Raw genomic sequence first — 14,473 nt, 5'->3', positions numbered from 1 at the left:
TCGGATACATATAGACATGGCCCGAGTACTCCTACTCGGCCTAATAGTCGGTAGCGGCCTCTAGCAAGACGTGCCAACTCCTATACGCACACGAAGATCATATCAGACGAACCATCATAACATTATGTACATGATATTCCCTTTGCCTCCCGATATTTGGTCTAGCTTCAAGCCGACCGCTCTTTCTCGATCCTATGATTCGGAATCCCTTTGTAGGTTAACTCTTAACTGTACGTAGCATAGCCATGCATTTTCGGATTCGATCACTCGAGGGGCCCAGAGATATCACTCTCAATCAGAGAGGCGAAAATCCCATCTTGATTGACCATGTCTCACAGCATGCTTCTTGACAAACCCGAAAGCTACCTTTTTAACTACCCTGTCACAGTGCAGCGTTTGATAGCCCCTAAGTAAGTCGATCCACATCTTGAGTACATGCGACAATCTCAGGTCTAAGGACAAAGCATACATGTTGTGTAAAGAGAGAACAACTTCTCGCGTTGGGTTAGTCCTAGCACATGTCTCTACATATGCCTACATTATTAGTTTGACATCTCCATGTCCATGACTTGTGAAGCACAGTCATCAACTAATACATGTACTAGTCTAATATTCATGTGTGTCCACACATGAACTCCGACTAGGGACAACTTTTAGAATAACCATACAAGTAAAGAGTTCCACATACAATTCACATAATTGCAGATCAATTCAAGTAGCCTTTAATGGATATTCAATGAACGCAATATACAAATCATGGATACAATCAGATATCATCATCTCTATGATTTCCTCTAGGGCATACCTCCAACAAACCCTGGAGCCTCGACCGCCACACCAGCCCTCACACTTGGCGTAAGGACCAGCTGTTAAGAAATAGAAGCTCCAGCCTCTGAAACATTCCTGTTCGCTGCTTGCTCAAATGCAACAGTTGGTACAACCTCCTTCCTAGATGCCTTGACACCTTGTGAGACTACTACAACCTCCTCTTTGATACTCGCCACTGTTGTAGTTGCTGCAATCTCGATTGCAGGTGGAGGATTGTCATTAACAACCTCGGGGGCTGGTAGCACCGAATCCTCAAGTGAACAAATTACATTCCGCAGTATGGTGGCTGCGAGAGTCACTGCACCTGTGTCACTAGTTTGCGCTGGGTCCTCACTTGTTTAATCAACAACGGGTGCCGCAACAGAGTCCATGCCCGATGAATTTTCAACCTGTTCGGTGCTCACTTCTTCGAGAACAATATCCTTAGAAGTTCTGATGTCAAATACGATTCAAGAGTAAGAAAGCAACTACTGATCGTCAAGTCAGTAACCAAACCATTACAACAGAGTACTTACTTGGAGGATTGGGGAGGAACTCGATGACTTCTCTTCACCATGGGGACTGGCTGTACACTCGCATCTGGCTTACTAATCGGTACATGTGGCAACTCCTCGGTGTTTTTGCCAAGACCTGAAAGAACCAACTTAGAGACAATGTACGTGCAACTACTACCAGTACTCGCGTACTCACTGCTAGCAGGGACTTCAAGCAAAATGGCATCACAAACTGCTTCGAACATTTTCACAATTCCACTTATGGTAGTCTCTGATGAGTCGCCCGCTCCACCACTTGCAACTTCAAGAACAACAGCTACTTGAGTGGTAGCCATTTTGGGCGCATGCCTGCATCTTTAGCAGATGTATCCAAAGAAACCACATCAGCAGCCGCGTCTTTAGCTATCGTGATTACATCATTGGAAGTAGTCTCGATAGCTTTATACGTTGCATCCGCAGCATCCTCAATGTCTTCATCCACATCATCAACAACCTGCAAACACAAATGTCAAAAGAAGTTAATTCGACTACTCAAGGAAGCTATATAAGTACTCATACTTCAGCACATTGTTCTTTTGCAAAGGTAATTACTGGTGGTGGAGCTTTGAACATCTCCGAGTGCTTGCTGACTAATTGCTTATGCACCATGGTCCGTCTTCTCTTCGGCATTGGAGCTTGGACCTCTTCATCACCAACATCTCCTGCTGGACGCTTCGAGGTGTCGGTTCCAAATTTATATCCTTTGAGAACTCAAGACTGCACAGAAACATGATCAGACAACTCAGAGTCCGATGACACAGAATCTGAATCGCCAAGCAGCTCAGATTCCTCATCATCCTCGTCCTCCTCTGAGGGATCATGAGGCAAGCGCATGTAGTACACAGATTTCGTGTTTTTTGCACCATCAGCATCAGGGGGAGGAGGAGGTGAAAAGTATAAAAGGACATCCTCCTACATAAGGAATTTATGGTTGGCAAACATAAGGACCACTAATTATGGGTACTCAAAAGGAAAGAAAGTTACCTCTCTGGGTTTATACCACTTGTCAAATTGCTGGATGGATTCATCGACTTCGGGAACTCCTTGGAAATTCTTGAAACATTTGCAAAACAAGTCTTCAACTGCATCATCAGATATATCCTCAACCGACATCCATGATGGATCATCAAAGCTTGAGTACTCATAGCCCCAAGTCAGGCGCAGCTGTAATGGTTGCTATCTTCTCTTCAAGAAGCTGGCGGCCACGTTAATCCCAGTCAGCCCTGCTTTCTTCGACGCTACGATCCTTTGCAATAACTTAGCTATCTGATGACTATCTTCAATGCTAGGCTCTTCAAGCCACTTGCTCGAGTACTTCGGGTGGTACCCGGTGATCACTAGCATTGGAGGCCCATGGTTCTCAATGTAAAACCACATCTCCTTCCAGGTGCCATGGGACGGTGGAGTCTCATACTCCAAATACTCATCAGAGTCCCTTAGCTGAAATCCCGCGCCTTCGAGTACTGCCATCCTATCTTGACTAGGCTGGGGCTTGCAGCGGAAAAGCTTGCGAAACAATTGAAAATGGAGTTGTATCCCCAAATATGCTTCACAGAGATGCACAAAGATTGCAATGTGCAATATCCCATTGGGACTCAGATGAACAAGCTAAATGTTGTAAAAGTTGAGGATACCTCTGAAGAACTTTGACGTAGGAACAACAAGTCCTCTCTCCACAAAATGAGCCCAAATCACTGTCTCTTTTGGATGGGCCTCAAAATTCCAGGCATTGGCATAGGCGCACCTCCAATTCACGATGGCCTCCTCCTGCAACAATTTTGCATCCACCAACTCTTGGATTGCTTCCTTCTTCATGGTGGACATCTTCCAAGCGGATGCTTGATTTGGCAGAGCAGTCTGATCGGTAGGCCCACATTTGGGTGGAGGAAGTTGTGGCTCTTTCCCTTGGAATCCTTCATCGCTCCTTCCACGGCTTTTCCCTTGGACTTGTCGGTCTTCTTCCCCATTTTCTTCACACGCATCACCTCGAAACGTGTAAGGGAGGAGGAGAAAGCTACTATGACACTTGAGGTCACTAACTTTGGCTGACGGTGGCGGTGGCACAAGCGGCGGCGTTAGGGTTTTCAAGATAAAGAATAACAGATGCAAATGGTTGGAAGCATAAACCTCGGAGGCTACCGGCCTTACGTTGTATAACATCGCAACGAATCTAAAATGGCTCCGCGATTCTAGGAACGCAGCTAGTAATCTCGCAACGGTCTGATACTCTCAAGATATATCATGAGATTAAAGTCCAACGGTCGCGTTGATCATGATTGACCCCTTCATCGCCTGGACATAGTCGATCAAGTGCTCGGGGGCTGCATACACCTCGCCCGTTGGACAAAAATTTCTTTTTCTTTAGGGATTAAGGAAAGACGAAGCAAATTCAGTTTGACCCTCAGCCTGATTCTTTGATTCAACCTAAGGCTCGGGGGCTACTCCATATGGAGTGCGATTTTCATCGCACTTCCATATAAAGACTTGAAGACAAACTACTCAAAACCAATGTTAGAATGGGGCAGCAGTACCTTCTAGTCGCATGACAGTATTCGGGTACTCGATGACTAGCCACAACAGAAGTACTCAACGAGTACCAAAGACTAGTCGAGCAACGTCTACTGAGAACTCAGAACTATTTCATTTGACTACAAAGTACTCGGGGGCTTGTCGACCATACATCCCTAGGCCCACCAGAAGATCTGTACGGACCAACTCAAGGGGGTGTACTCGAGACATATCAGGACATGAAGACTACGCTACAGGGCAACTTAGACTACATGGAACTCCTGAAGGACTAGTCAGAATACAAAGAAACTACTCTACCAAGATAGAGTAGGACTCTGTAGTCGTATCCGACTAGTGCTCTTGTACCAAAGACTACCCTGTAACCCTGCTCCCCCAATATATAAGGGTGGGCAGGGACGTCCTCAAAACAAGTCAATGATATACAAGCGTACAACACATAGGACGTAGGGTATTACGCGATCTAGCGGCCCAAACCTGTCTAAATCGTGTCCCTGCATCCCCATCGACTTCTTGATTTCGGCAACACCCACAAACCAAAACACTATCTCGGATACTCCCTTGATAGGTTGTCATGTGAAAACATTGACACAATGGCAATTGGCCTGCACTTCATGTAGTAGTTGATCGATCTGGCTTGAGGTAGTGCCGCGTGCATCACCGCCAGCTAATGGCTCCAAGGGCATCTAAGGAAATAGAGACTTCAACATCGTGAGCACTGACTTTAGCACCACCAGCACACGACTAGTGCTCATGATGCTAATCGTCCGAAGGTACAACTAAAACCTCTTAGGGGCAATCTGAAAGCGATCCAGCATGTTGTGTGGCCTACGGATCGGCTCAGAGGTAGTTGGCTGCTCCGGAAGTGGGTCGAGGATATCCTTCAATGGCAGAGCTACTGCCTCAAGGTTATTCACCCTCTCCCGCTCCCACTTGCAGTGTGCCTCTAGATCTGCAAATTGCGTGTGGATGACCCCATGATACTCTGCACAATGACATTTATATAGCAATCAAATTGCAGTAGCAATAGACACCAGATGGACTATGAGGTACTCACCTTCCAAATCCTTCTTGGCCTTGACCTCATTTTCTCGAGCCTGCTCGACCACACTACCAAGGTCCTGCACCTTCCGCCACAGCTCATCCAACTCCTACTGCACACTTGCCTGCTCCTCCGCATGGGCTTCAATGTGATGAAAGTCTCTGGAAAATGCGGAAGCATGCAGCAATTGAATAAGCTAGTCAGCAACTCACCTTTGAGGCTGCCGCGAAGAGTCTCAACCTTCTGCCGGAGAGCTGACGACTCGAGCTTCACTTGGGAGCTCTCCACCCGCAGCTTCTCGATCTCCTCGTTGGTGGAGTACTACCTCCCGACCATCAGAACCAAAGCATGCAGACAACAAGAAGGTAATGAGGGAAAGAGACATACCCGAGAGATCGAAGCATCATTGAGAAGGCAAGGGAGCCATTCGTTGTCCTCATGCTCCACCTAGGGGTCCTCCTCCATCTCACCCATGTACCCTTCATCCACCATTCGGACAGTGCACACAGGGCAACAAGGACTCAGCTGAGGCAGAGAAACCACTTGATAGATCTCCTACACCACATCCATGGCACCCGCCAGCGGCTCGGGTGCAGTAGCAGAGTCATCCTCATGTTGACGCTGGGGGCTGGTGGGAGGAGTCAGCACGCGCTGGGCTTCATCCCGCGCTGGGGATTCTTCCAGCGCAAGAGAAGGCGGGGAGATCTGTGCCGCATCAGGAGAAGTGCCTGGAGATGGCTTGGCACCACCACCAAGAGGCAGCAGAGCTGTGGCATCCCCAAAAGCAGCATCCAACGTGACCCTACAATGAAAATCAACATTCCAACAAAAGAAAACCTACTAGCAATTCCTATGCTTGAGTCAGAATCACCCACCGAGAGGAGGTATGCACTTAGGTCCGCACCCAGAACCTTGCAGAAAATGGAGGAGGAGAAGCCAACTGCAAGAGGACAGTTGGACGAATAATGGCAGCAGTTGGGTGAATAACGGCAGTAGCTAGGGGAGTACTGGCAACAGCCCTGGAAGTACTAGTAGTGGCTGGAGGACTATGAGCAACAGTTGGAGGAGTACTGGTAGCAGCCAGGGAAGACACGTGAGGCAGGGTCCTCACAACGGTTGGGTCTGGCGACGGCACCACCTCCTCATCGTCTGTATCGCCGGACTTGGTCACCATGAGCCACCGTTGGCGTGGAGCACGCTCGTCCAGCCTTATCCTACCAGCCAACCGCACTTGGGTTAATGGCCGCTGTTGCTTCTTCAACGGGACCATTGGTACCTTCCCAACCCGCCAGTTACCACTCAGCACGACCGTGTCCTAGCGCGAGGGAGACACCTTGGAGCTGTCACTATCAGTGCCAGCCTCCGCAATAGCCTTCCTTGCCTTCTCCTCCTCCAGCTCCTTGAGCCTCCCGGACAACCTTTCATTGGTCAGGGATGCTTAGGGAGGGGAGCCATGGAGACAAAGGCCTGCCAGCCCTGCAAAAGAACAAACAAAGGCACATATTTGTTAATAGGCATATGTTCATCACACCCAATGGGTGCATATGCTATTTCATCAAAAGGATGGCAAAAAGAATTTCTAGACGTGGGTAACCCAGGCTGAAAGGCTGAGGATGCCCCTAACTTGTCACCCGCATGTCGCTAGCGAAGAATTTTTCATGATGATGGTAGAGGTCGCCCTTGCCCACTGGCTCGGGTGCCTCCCACGTAGTGTTGATGTCCCCGGTGAACTCAAACTAGGGTGGACATGCTCCTTTGTCGGCTGCGTGCGGCGCGATGTGAAATTGATCACCACGGCCACCCCAGTGAGGCCGTGATACTTGAGGTCCTGGATCATAGCCAACAGCTCCCGTACTTATCCCATCTTGAGGTGGACGTCGATGTCTCAAGGGACGGCGGGATCGTGGTTGCTGGTGTAGAACTACTCTTTGTGCCAACCCTTGTTGGAAGTTGGAGTCGGAACTGAAATGTACTCCTAGGAAACTTTTTCCTAGAGTTGGATTCCGGCACCTCCCTAGTGTTGCATCATTGGTGGTCCCAACGCCGCCACTTGCCCCGCTGCTTCCACCATTGTGCTGGTTGTGCAGAGTGTTCATGATCTCCATAGTCATAGTCACAGCAGGTGACGATGATGATACTTGAAATGAACAGAGTTTTCATCCCTGAAAACCCGACTCCCTGTATCCCCGTGATAGTCCCTGGATCAGTAGCTATCACATACTGAACTCATTTCAGCATAAATATCACATCCATACCGCGATAACAATACAAAATTATTTATTACATCCAAGAATATGCGAGTACGATCTAGTACATGCCCCTTGGGCTAAACGGCACAACTAAAACCAACGCAACAGAATTGAGCTTTGGAAATGCCTCCATCTTCTCGATCATCCCCACAGGCATCCTTGTGCGTAGCACTCAGCCCTCAATCGTGCCATCCATCGAAGTTGTTGTCGAAGTCGAACTAGTAACCAGCATACTCATGAGCTATCCCCAAGGAATGGGATAGGTCCACATCACCATCCGTATGCAAGCTTTACGTGTCCTATTGCTAAGGGTCAAAAGTAGTTAAGGGATAGGCTCGATTTTCCTAAGCAGCAGCAAGCACAAAGATAAACTCCATATCCATCATCCAAATCTCTCAGCACATCAGACACACCTGCCTCAACAGGGTCCCTGTCTCCAACATCCTAACTCCAAACTAGGGTCAAGGTGAAGACTCCCTCTCTTCGCCTCTCAACAACTACAGCCGGATCCTAAAGGTAGAAGGAGCAACTTCTACTCTTCCCGACTGCAGATGCGGCTCACATCACACACAACTAGCTAAAAGGGGACGTAGAGAATCCTAAAACAATGGAGAGTCACGATGTCACAGGGTTGTCCATGACCGAGGACACGACTATACATATAGTTTTAACACTACAGAGTGTGTACACTTGTTGCGAATACATGGTTGAGGAGAATAAATACCAGGGTTCTATTTGCAAAAGAAGAACCAAAAGAGATCCATAGAAGACCCAAACAAGAACAAGGACTAGTCCAACGTGTTCTTCATAATTTTTGGAGTCTAGATGAATTAGTTATGAATTTTTGAATTTTAAATCGATTTCTAGATTTTTAAATAATTTGCGAAAATAGGAAAAAAACACAGGCGTGACACATGGTAGCACCAGAGCATGCCACATGTCTTGCTGACATCATCAGTGGCCCTGATGACATTAGCATTAACCTAGTCAACGGGTCAACGGTTAGTGGGTCCACAGGCTGACGTGGCACTCTGCTAACTATAGGGTAGCTATAGGTTAGCTTTAGGTCGGCTCTTGGTTAGCTGTTAGTCCTAGGTGGCAGTTGTAGCTAGCTATACAGTGGGCTGAGTCATTGTCCACGTGGAGGCTACAAGGGGGCTATAGGCGTTTATAGGTCGGCGCTAAGGCTAACGTGGTGACACACATAGCACTGGCGCGGCCGGTGCCACAGATCCGATCCACGGGATCCTCTGCGGCTCGTGCGGCGTTGCCTACGTGTGGCCCCTGGTGCGGCTCCTTTCCTATTGGCCAGACGGAGCGCGCGTAAGGTGCTCGACGGTTTGCCCCAGAGGCCCTTCGTGGTGGAGGTCGTTGCCTGGCGACGCATTCACCGGTGGCTGGTGGCGAGAGGTGGCGGCAGCTCGAGACGGCCTAAAGGTCCAGCCTTTGGGCCCTAATGGCGATAAGGCTCGCTCACGGGCCAAGGCAGAGCCTTGGCCACGGCGGCGTGCTGTGGCGAGCAGCGGTGGCACCTGTAAACAACATGGCGCGATGGCCAGTCACAGAGGCAGCGCGGGGCGGCAGCGAAGCAATGGCGCGCGTGCTTGAGGTCATGCCCCGGCCGCGGTGTGGCGTGCGTAGCCGTGGGCAACATCGCGTGCGGTGCCCGGTGTCGGGGTCCGTGGCGTGTGTCTCCTTGGTGGAAGTGTGGCATCTTGGCTTCATCTACGGCGACTACAGGAAAGAAGGCGCGGAGATGGGCAAAGGGCGGCGCACCAGTGGCGTGTGGCGGTGGCGGAGATGGCGTGGCGGCGTCGCGAGGCACACCGGCGTGGATGGTGTGGTGAAGCATGGTCCAGGGTGCAGCATCCTCCTCCTCTCTGCGGCGCCCTCTCCTCTATCTCCTCCTTCTTCCTCTCCTCCGGCACCCCCTCCTCCTCCTTTCCCCTCCAAGATGGACAACGGGTAGGGGAAAACTCTAATTTGCGGCTCGGACTAGGGGCCGGCCCGCGTGGGGTTTTTTATGGGTGGCGTCTAGGGTTTGGCACAGGCATGGACGGCAACAATGAAGGGCAAGCAGCGTGGTGGCAATCCGGATGGGCCAGCGCAAAAGTGATGCGCAGTGGAGCGGTAATGTCGCCGTGCGCACGTCGCTGTCCGCGCTCGCGTGCGGCGCGTGGAGGAGGAAGATGCACAGTGCGTCGGGGTTGACGAGTGGGACCAGGTGGCAGCGGCAGTAGCGCGGTGCGGGCGAAGGTGGCCTGGTGCATGGTGTTCCGGGGCTGCTGCTTGGGTCGGTTTGGTAGGCCTGCGGCCTGGTGGAGTTATTGGCTTAGGCGGGCCGGGTGACCAGGCGGCCTGGGCAGCAGGTAGGGTAGCACAGGCCAGCAACCTGGCTAGCTTCACGGGCGGAGTGGGCCGGCGAAGAGGTTTTGGCCCAAGCCTGTTAGGAAGGTTAGCATTGTTAGTTTCAATTCAAATTTGAATTTGGAATTCAAATTTGAATCCACTCAAATTAAAAATCCGAACAAAGACCAATTAAAATCCAAATGGCACACTAGCATTTATTCAACCTAGGTTTTCAATTTTAATTCAAATTAGTCTAGGAATTTTAGGAGAGATTAAATGAAGACACTCTTATCATTGGAAAATTTTCACACCACTACAATAAAAATTTTAAAAATCCACATTTTTAACATCTCATAGAAATACGGGATGTACCACTACAATAAAAATTTTAAAAATCCAAATTTTTTCAAACATTAACATCTAGTAGAAATATGAGATATTACAATACTGGCCTCCAAACCAACCGGGGTGGTGGCGCCACCTACACCGCTGACCGCGGTCACGGGCGCACGTAGGAGCGGTGCCTCGATGTACGGCACGCGAAACACCTGGGACTAGCCCAACAAGAAGCGGCACGGTGGTGCAGGGAAAACAGTTGAAGCACTTGCCCCTGATGTCGACCGGGACAGGCCGACGAGGTCGTCGCTCCTGCGGTCGAAGTTCCTTGCGAGCTTGGCAATTCAATGCCTTGCACCAACCCTCGGCATCTGGGCCGCGTTGGACCGACGAACACCTGCGACCTTCCGAATATAAGATGATCCATAGGGGAGCACGTGGGGGCGCCGGCGAGGTCGCGGCCGAGGTCTCATGGTGAGCATCACTGGAGACCTGCAAGACTGTGGCCGACAACAGACCCGCCAGAAGAGCTTCTTTGAAAGAGAAATCGAGGTTGTTGTTACTGGACTTCCCCATCGGAGGGGTATCATAGCTCCAGCGCTGGGCTTTTGAACGCCCAGTTTGAGCGTCGAAGGGGGTTCCCGACGTCAGGGAAGGGAGGGCAACCGGACTGGATAGAGCCACGGTTGAGGGTGTGGCTGACGGGCCTGGAGTAGGCGACGGCGTGGGGTGGTTGGCGGGGGAGACGGCGTGGGGCTGGTGGGAGACGTCGGGTGGGGAGGGGGGGGAGACCAGCGGCTCCATCTAGGTGTGTTCCGGTTGAGGTGAGCATCTGTTCTTTCATTGCAACTTTGCAAGCACTGGTAGAGAATTGGCCTTTAGTCCCGATTGGTAGGGTGCATATCTCTCGAAAATCCATCCGGGATAAACCAACCGGGACAAAAGGGGGGGGTCTTTAGTCCCGGGTCTTTTAACCGGGAGTAAAGGTTCCCCTTTAGTCCCGGTTGGATTTCCCAACCGGGACTAAAGGGTTACCCTTTAGTCCCGGCTGGATTCCAACCGGGACTAAATGGCGCCTGCATGGCACTGTCGTGGCGCCTGAATTTTTCATGCATGCATCACGTATACGTAGTACCGCGGCCCTTTTAATTTGTTAACCTTTAGTAGTTGATATTTTTTTAGAACAAAATCAACTAGTATTTAAACGAATGGGATTTGTAATTATACAATTACTATATATATACACAATCCTTATACACAATTCATATACACAATTCAACTAGCTTAGTACAAATTGATCATAATTAGCGCGTATTATATATACAAATAAATCAAAGTATCTATCTACAATCTTCCCGTCGTGGTGTTGGTGATCGGAGTGTCTAATTGTCGTCCATCGTAATAAAATTCTCCTTTTGGATTTACCACCTCGTCCATTATGAATCCAATGAGACCTTCACATATTGCCGCTACTCTTTCTTCCTTCAAGAGTCCTTGTTGAATATTTAACATCTATAATTTGGAAATTTGTGAATGTTACATGAACAAATACATATAAGGAGCTAGAAAATAATTAACTAGTAATAGTTTTATTTTACGTACTTTAAAGTTGTGCGGTGTCATCTTCGGTCCCTTGGGTCCCATAAAACTGTGCATGTGCTCACAGATGTAGTAGCCACATAGATTATTCCCAGGTTCCTGTCTTAAGCACTTCAGTGCGGAAAAAAATAAGTTATGAAATATTCGTGTTATACAATGTAATAAATGTGCAGACTTCATACGTACCGGGAAGTCTGTGTTCCATGTAAGTTTTTCTTTGAATGGACCTTTGTGTGTCCTTATGAATTGTTTCCATGCGCTGCGGATTAGAATAATGAATGATATAGTGTAACAGGGATAAAATTTAGGAAATAAACTTTTGCATAGAGATAAAGGTCCAGAATTATTACAAGCCTAGCATGTCTTGCACTTCTTGGTACTCCACCGGATCTTTCCTTAACGAATCGAAGACAGTGACGTGGCTTCTTTCAAGCTCAATTATAATAAGGATCCAGCGGAAGCTGCGTGCGTAAAATGTTCATGCATATTAGAGCTAACTAACATGTAGAGATAAGGAAAAAGACATCGAAAGTAGACGGTATACACACACTTACTTGAAGTTGTATGGAAGTAGTATGAAATCCTTGAATGTTTGTTTGTCTAGGAAATTGTATACTTCCGCAAAGGTTTTTTCCGGCGCTAATTGTATCTGTTGTTGGTTAACTACAGATGGATCCATGAAGCCTACATGTAGGTACGCCTCTCGGCAGCATGTCTGAATTAGCATCCTACATGAAATGGAAGATGAAGTTAGTACGGTGACGCACGCCAAAATTTACATGTAGAGATAAACGAACACTTACAGAACCCAAGCGCTGATCAGAGAGACATCCAGGGCATCATGATGGTACACTTCGTATATATCCTTGAAGTCTAGCCACAGCACTTTCTCCCCTTCACCGTGAAAATCTATCGGTTTTACCTTCATGCCGATCATCTCCCTCGAGTCAGCGGATGCCATCATGTACCATTGATGGAATGTGTACATCTTTATTGATAGCTTCCGTACCAATGAACGCTTTACTAGAGGTTTGCCTAGCTCATAAGGCCATCTCGGCTCAGGGGGCGGTGCAGTTGGCGTCTCAACTTGCCCTATGCATTCATCAAGTCCCAGACCTATTTCTTCCATGAACTTCAATACATTTGCTTGTTGATCCAAGGGCATTGCTTTTACCCATTGAGCATCTTTTTTTGATAAATGGCTGAGGTCGGGGATAGGACCGCTGGAAGATGACTTTCCTTTCCTTTTATCCTTTTCATCAGCCTTTACTAAAGCCCGTTCATAGTTTGACAAGAGTGGTATCCTTTTCTTGGCTCCTTCTTCCATCCTGATAAAAAAGTTTAAATCTCGCCGACTTACTGGCGGTGGCTCCATCTCCCTTGCTTTTTTTTCTTCGGCTTGTTTCTTGAACCACTCATTGGCCTCTCGTTGGATTTCTGCCCACTGTTCCACATGAGACATTGCCTCCCAACGTTCCTTACGAGTCACTTCAGGCTCCTTTGTTTTCTTCTTTCTCTGTCTTTGCTTGGGAGGCGGTGCTCGTGACTTATTTAGTGGTGGTGCAGGTTCCTTCAAGGGGGCCACTCTTGGTGCCGGCGATGGTGATCGGGGAGGGGTGTTGTTATTGTCGTCGTCGCTCCCAGCACCAGGATGTGGTGGAGATGGAGACCTTGATATAGATGGAAGGGATGGTCCTGGAGCAGGAGATGATGGTCTCGAGGTATGAGGAGAAGGTCGCTGCTGGGGATCTACAGGGAGCGGTCTTGAGCTCTGAGGAGATGGCTCCGTGCCGGGAATAATGATGTAGCGTTTTTGCCATAGAATGATCCCATGAAGCGCATCTGCCAATGTCTTTTCCCCGTTGCCTCCCGGGAAGTCGAGCTCTAGACCTTCATACTGGCTATCAACTATTTGCTCTACGCAGACGCTGGCGTAGCCTGGTGGAATTTCCATGCCATGACTGCTCTGCCCCGCCAGGGTTGCTAACGCACTCCCGTACGCTACCTATACATATAGCAGAAGTAAACAAGTTGAACTCCGATCTCGAGGCCTGGATCAATTGACAAGATTGCATAAATATTATGTATAAGTATACCTTAATAGTGAGGTTGCCGACCGGTGCATGCAGCTCACATGAGGTCCGTTGTGTGATGGCATCCACGGGGAACCGTTGCTCCTCCATGGGTAACCTGGGCGTCTGCGCATCGGGGACCCCTGTAGAAGCACAACTGCTCAAGAGGCGTTGAGAAGGGCTGGCGGTGTTAGGAATCGGCAATGCTCCAGATTGGGCCAACTCCGCAACTGCGTGGGCCACCCGCCGATTGATTTCATCCATCATTCTTTGTTCTTGTGCCTGCACTTTAGATTCTAGCATCTGCCGCCAGCTCTCCTCGAGTTGTTCCTTTCTTCGCTTCCGGCTTCTGTACGAGGCGCTGTCGCCTTGGAAAGCAAACTTCCACAGAACCACCCTGAACCCTCGACAACGTACTGGGTGCTCTGGATTACCGAGGGCCAATGTGAGCTCATCATTTTCTCGGTCCACCTTCAACCTCCCAGCCTTAGAATCTTCAATGTTCTTCATAAGATGTTCGGCCTTCTCACGTATTGCGTCATTAAAAATCAACGTCCCATCCTCTTGGCTTAGGGAGCCTCCATGAGTGTAGTACCAATTTTTTGATCATTCGGGCCATTCAATAGTTGCAGGTACGATTCCCCGTTCGATCAGATCTTGTTCCATCTTCCTCCACTTAGGAATTGCTGAGCCATACCCACCTCGCCCCAGATGATGGTGGTAGCCCTTCTGACTAGCATTTGTTGTGTTGGTCGTGATCTTTTTCACACCATCTTCACTCCTCTTATATTCAACAAATGCATCCCAGTGGTCCCTCAACTTTGGCCACGCGTTGAAGTCTGGAGTTCGGCCCTTCTTAATGTAGTGGGTATCCAGCATCTTCTTGAATGTCTAGAATTGAGTAGCCATCTTCTTAAGCGTCCACGCTTTGACATCCTT

The 14,473-nt window shown here is 49.0% G+C and overlaps 1 long non-coding RNA gene across 6 annotated transcripts; it reads right to left on the bottom strand.

Moving 5' to 3' along the window:
- Positions 1 to 713: 713 nt before the first annotated feature.
- LOC111258183 lies at positions 714 to 6,246 on the bottom strand. 6 transcript variants are annotated; one of them, XR_002678791.1, is made up of 7 exons: positions 5,142 to 6,245; positions 4,945 to 5,053; positions 2,346 to 4,872; positions 1,914 to 2,078; positions 1,519 to 1,815; positions 1,344 to 1,458; positions 714 to 1,260 (listed from the first exon to the last, which is right to left on the bottom strand). It is a non-coding gene; the product is annotated as an uncharacterized LOC111258183 (long non-coding RNA). The 6 variants fall into 6 exon arrangements; XR_002678792.1 differs by having other exon boundaries at positions 1,344 to 1,815; positions 5,142 to 5,250; positions 5,317 to 6,244; XR_002678789.1 differs by having other exon boundaries at positions 1,344 to 1,815; positions 5,142 to 5,731; positions 5,805 to 6,243.
- Between the last annotated feature and the right edge of the window lie 8,227 nt (positions 6,247 to 14,473).

Source organism: Setaria italica, chromosome VIII (assembly GCF_000263155.2).
Source record: "Setaria italica strain Yugu1 chromosome VIII, Setaria_italica_v2.0, whole genome shotgun sequence".
Classification (NCBI taxonomy): Eukaryota; Viridiplantae; Streptophyta; class Magnoliopsida; order Poales; family Poaceae; genus Setaria; species Setaria italica.
Note: the sequence above shows the minus strand (reverse complement) of the source record. Positions and strands in the feature narration are given on the sequence as shown.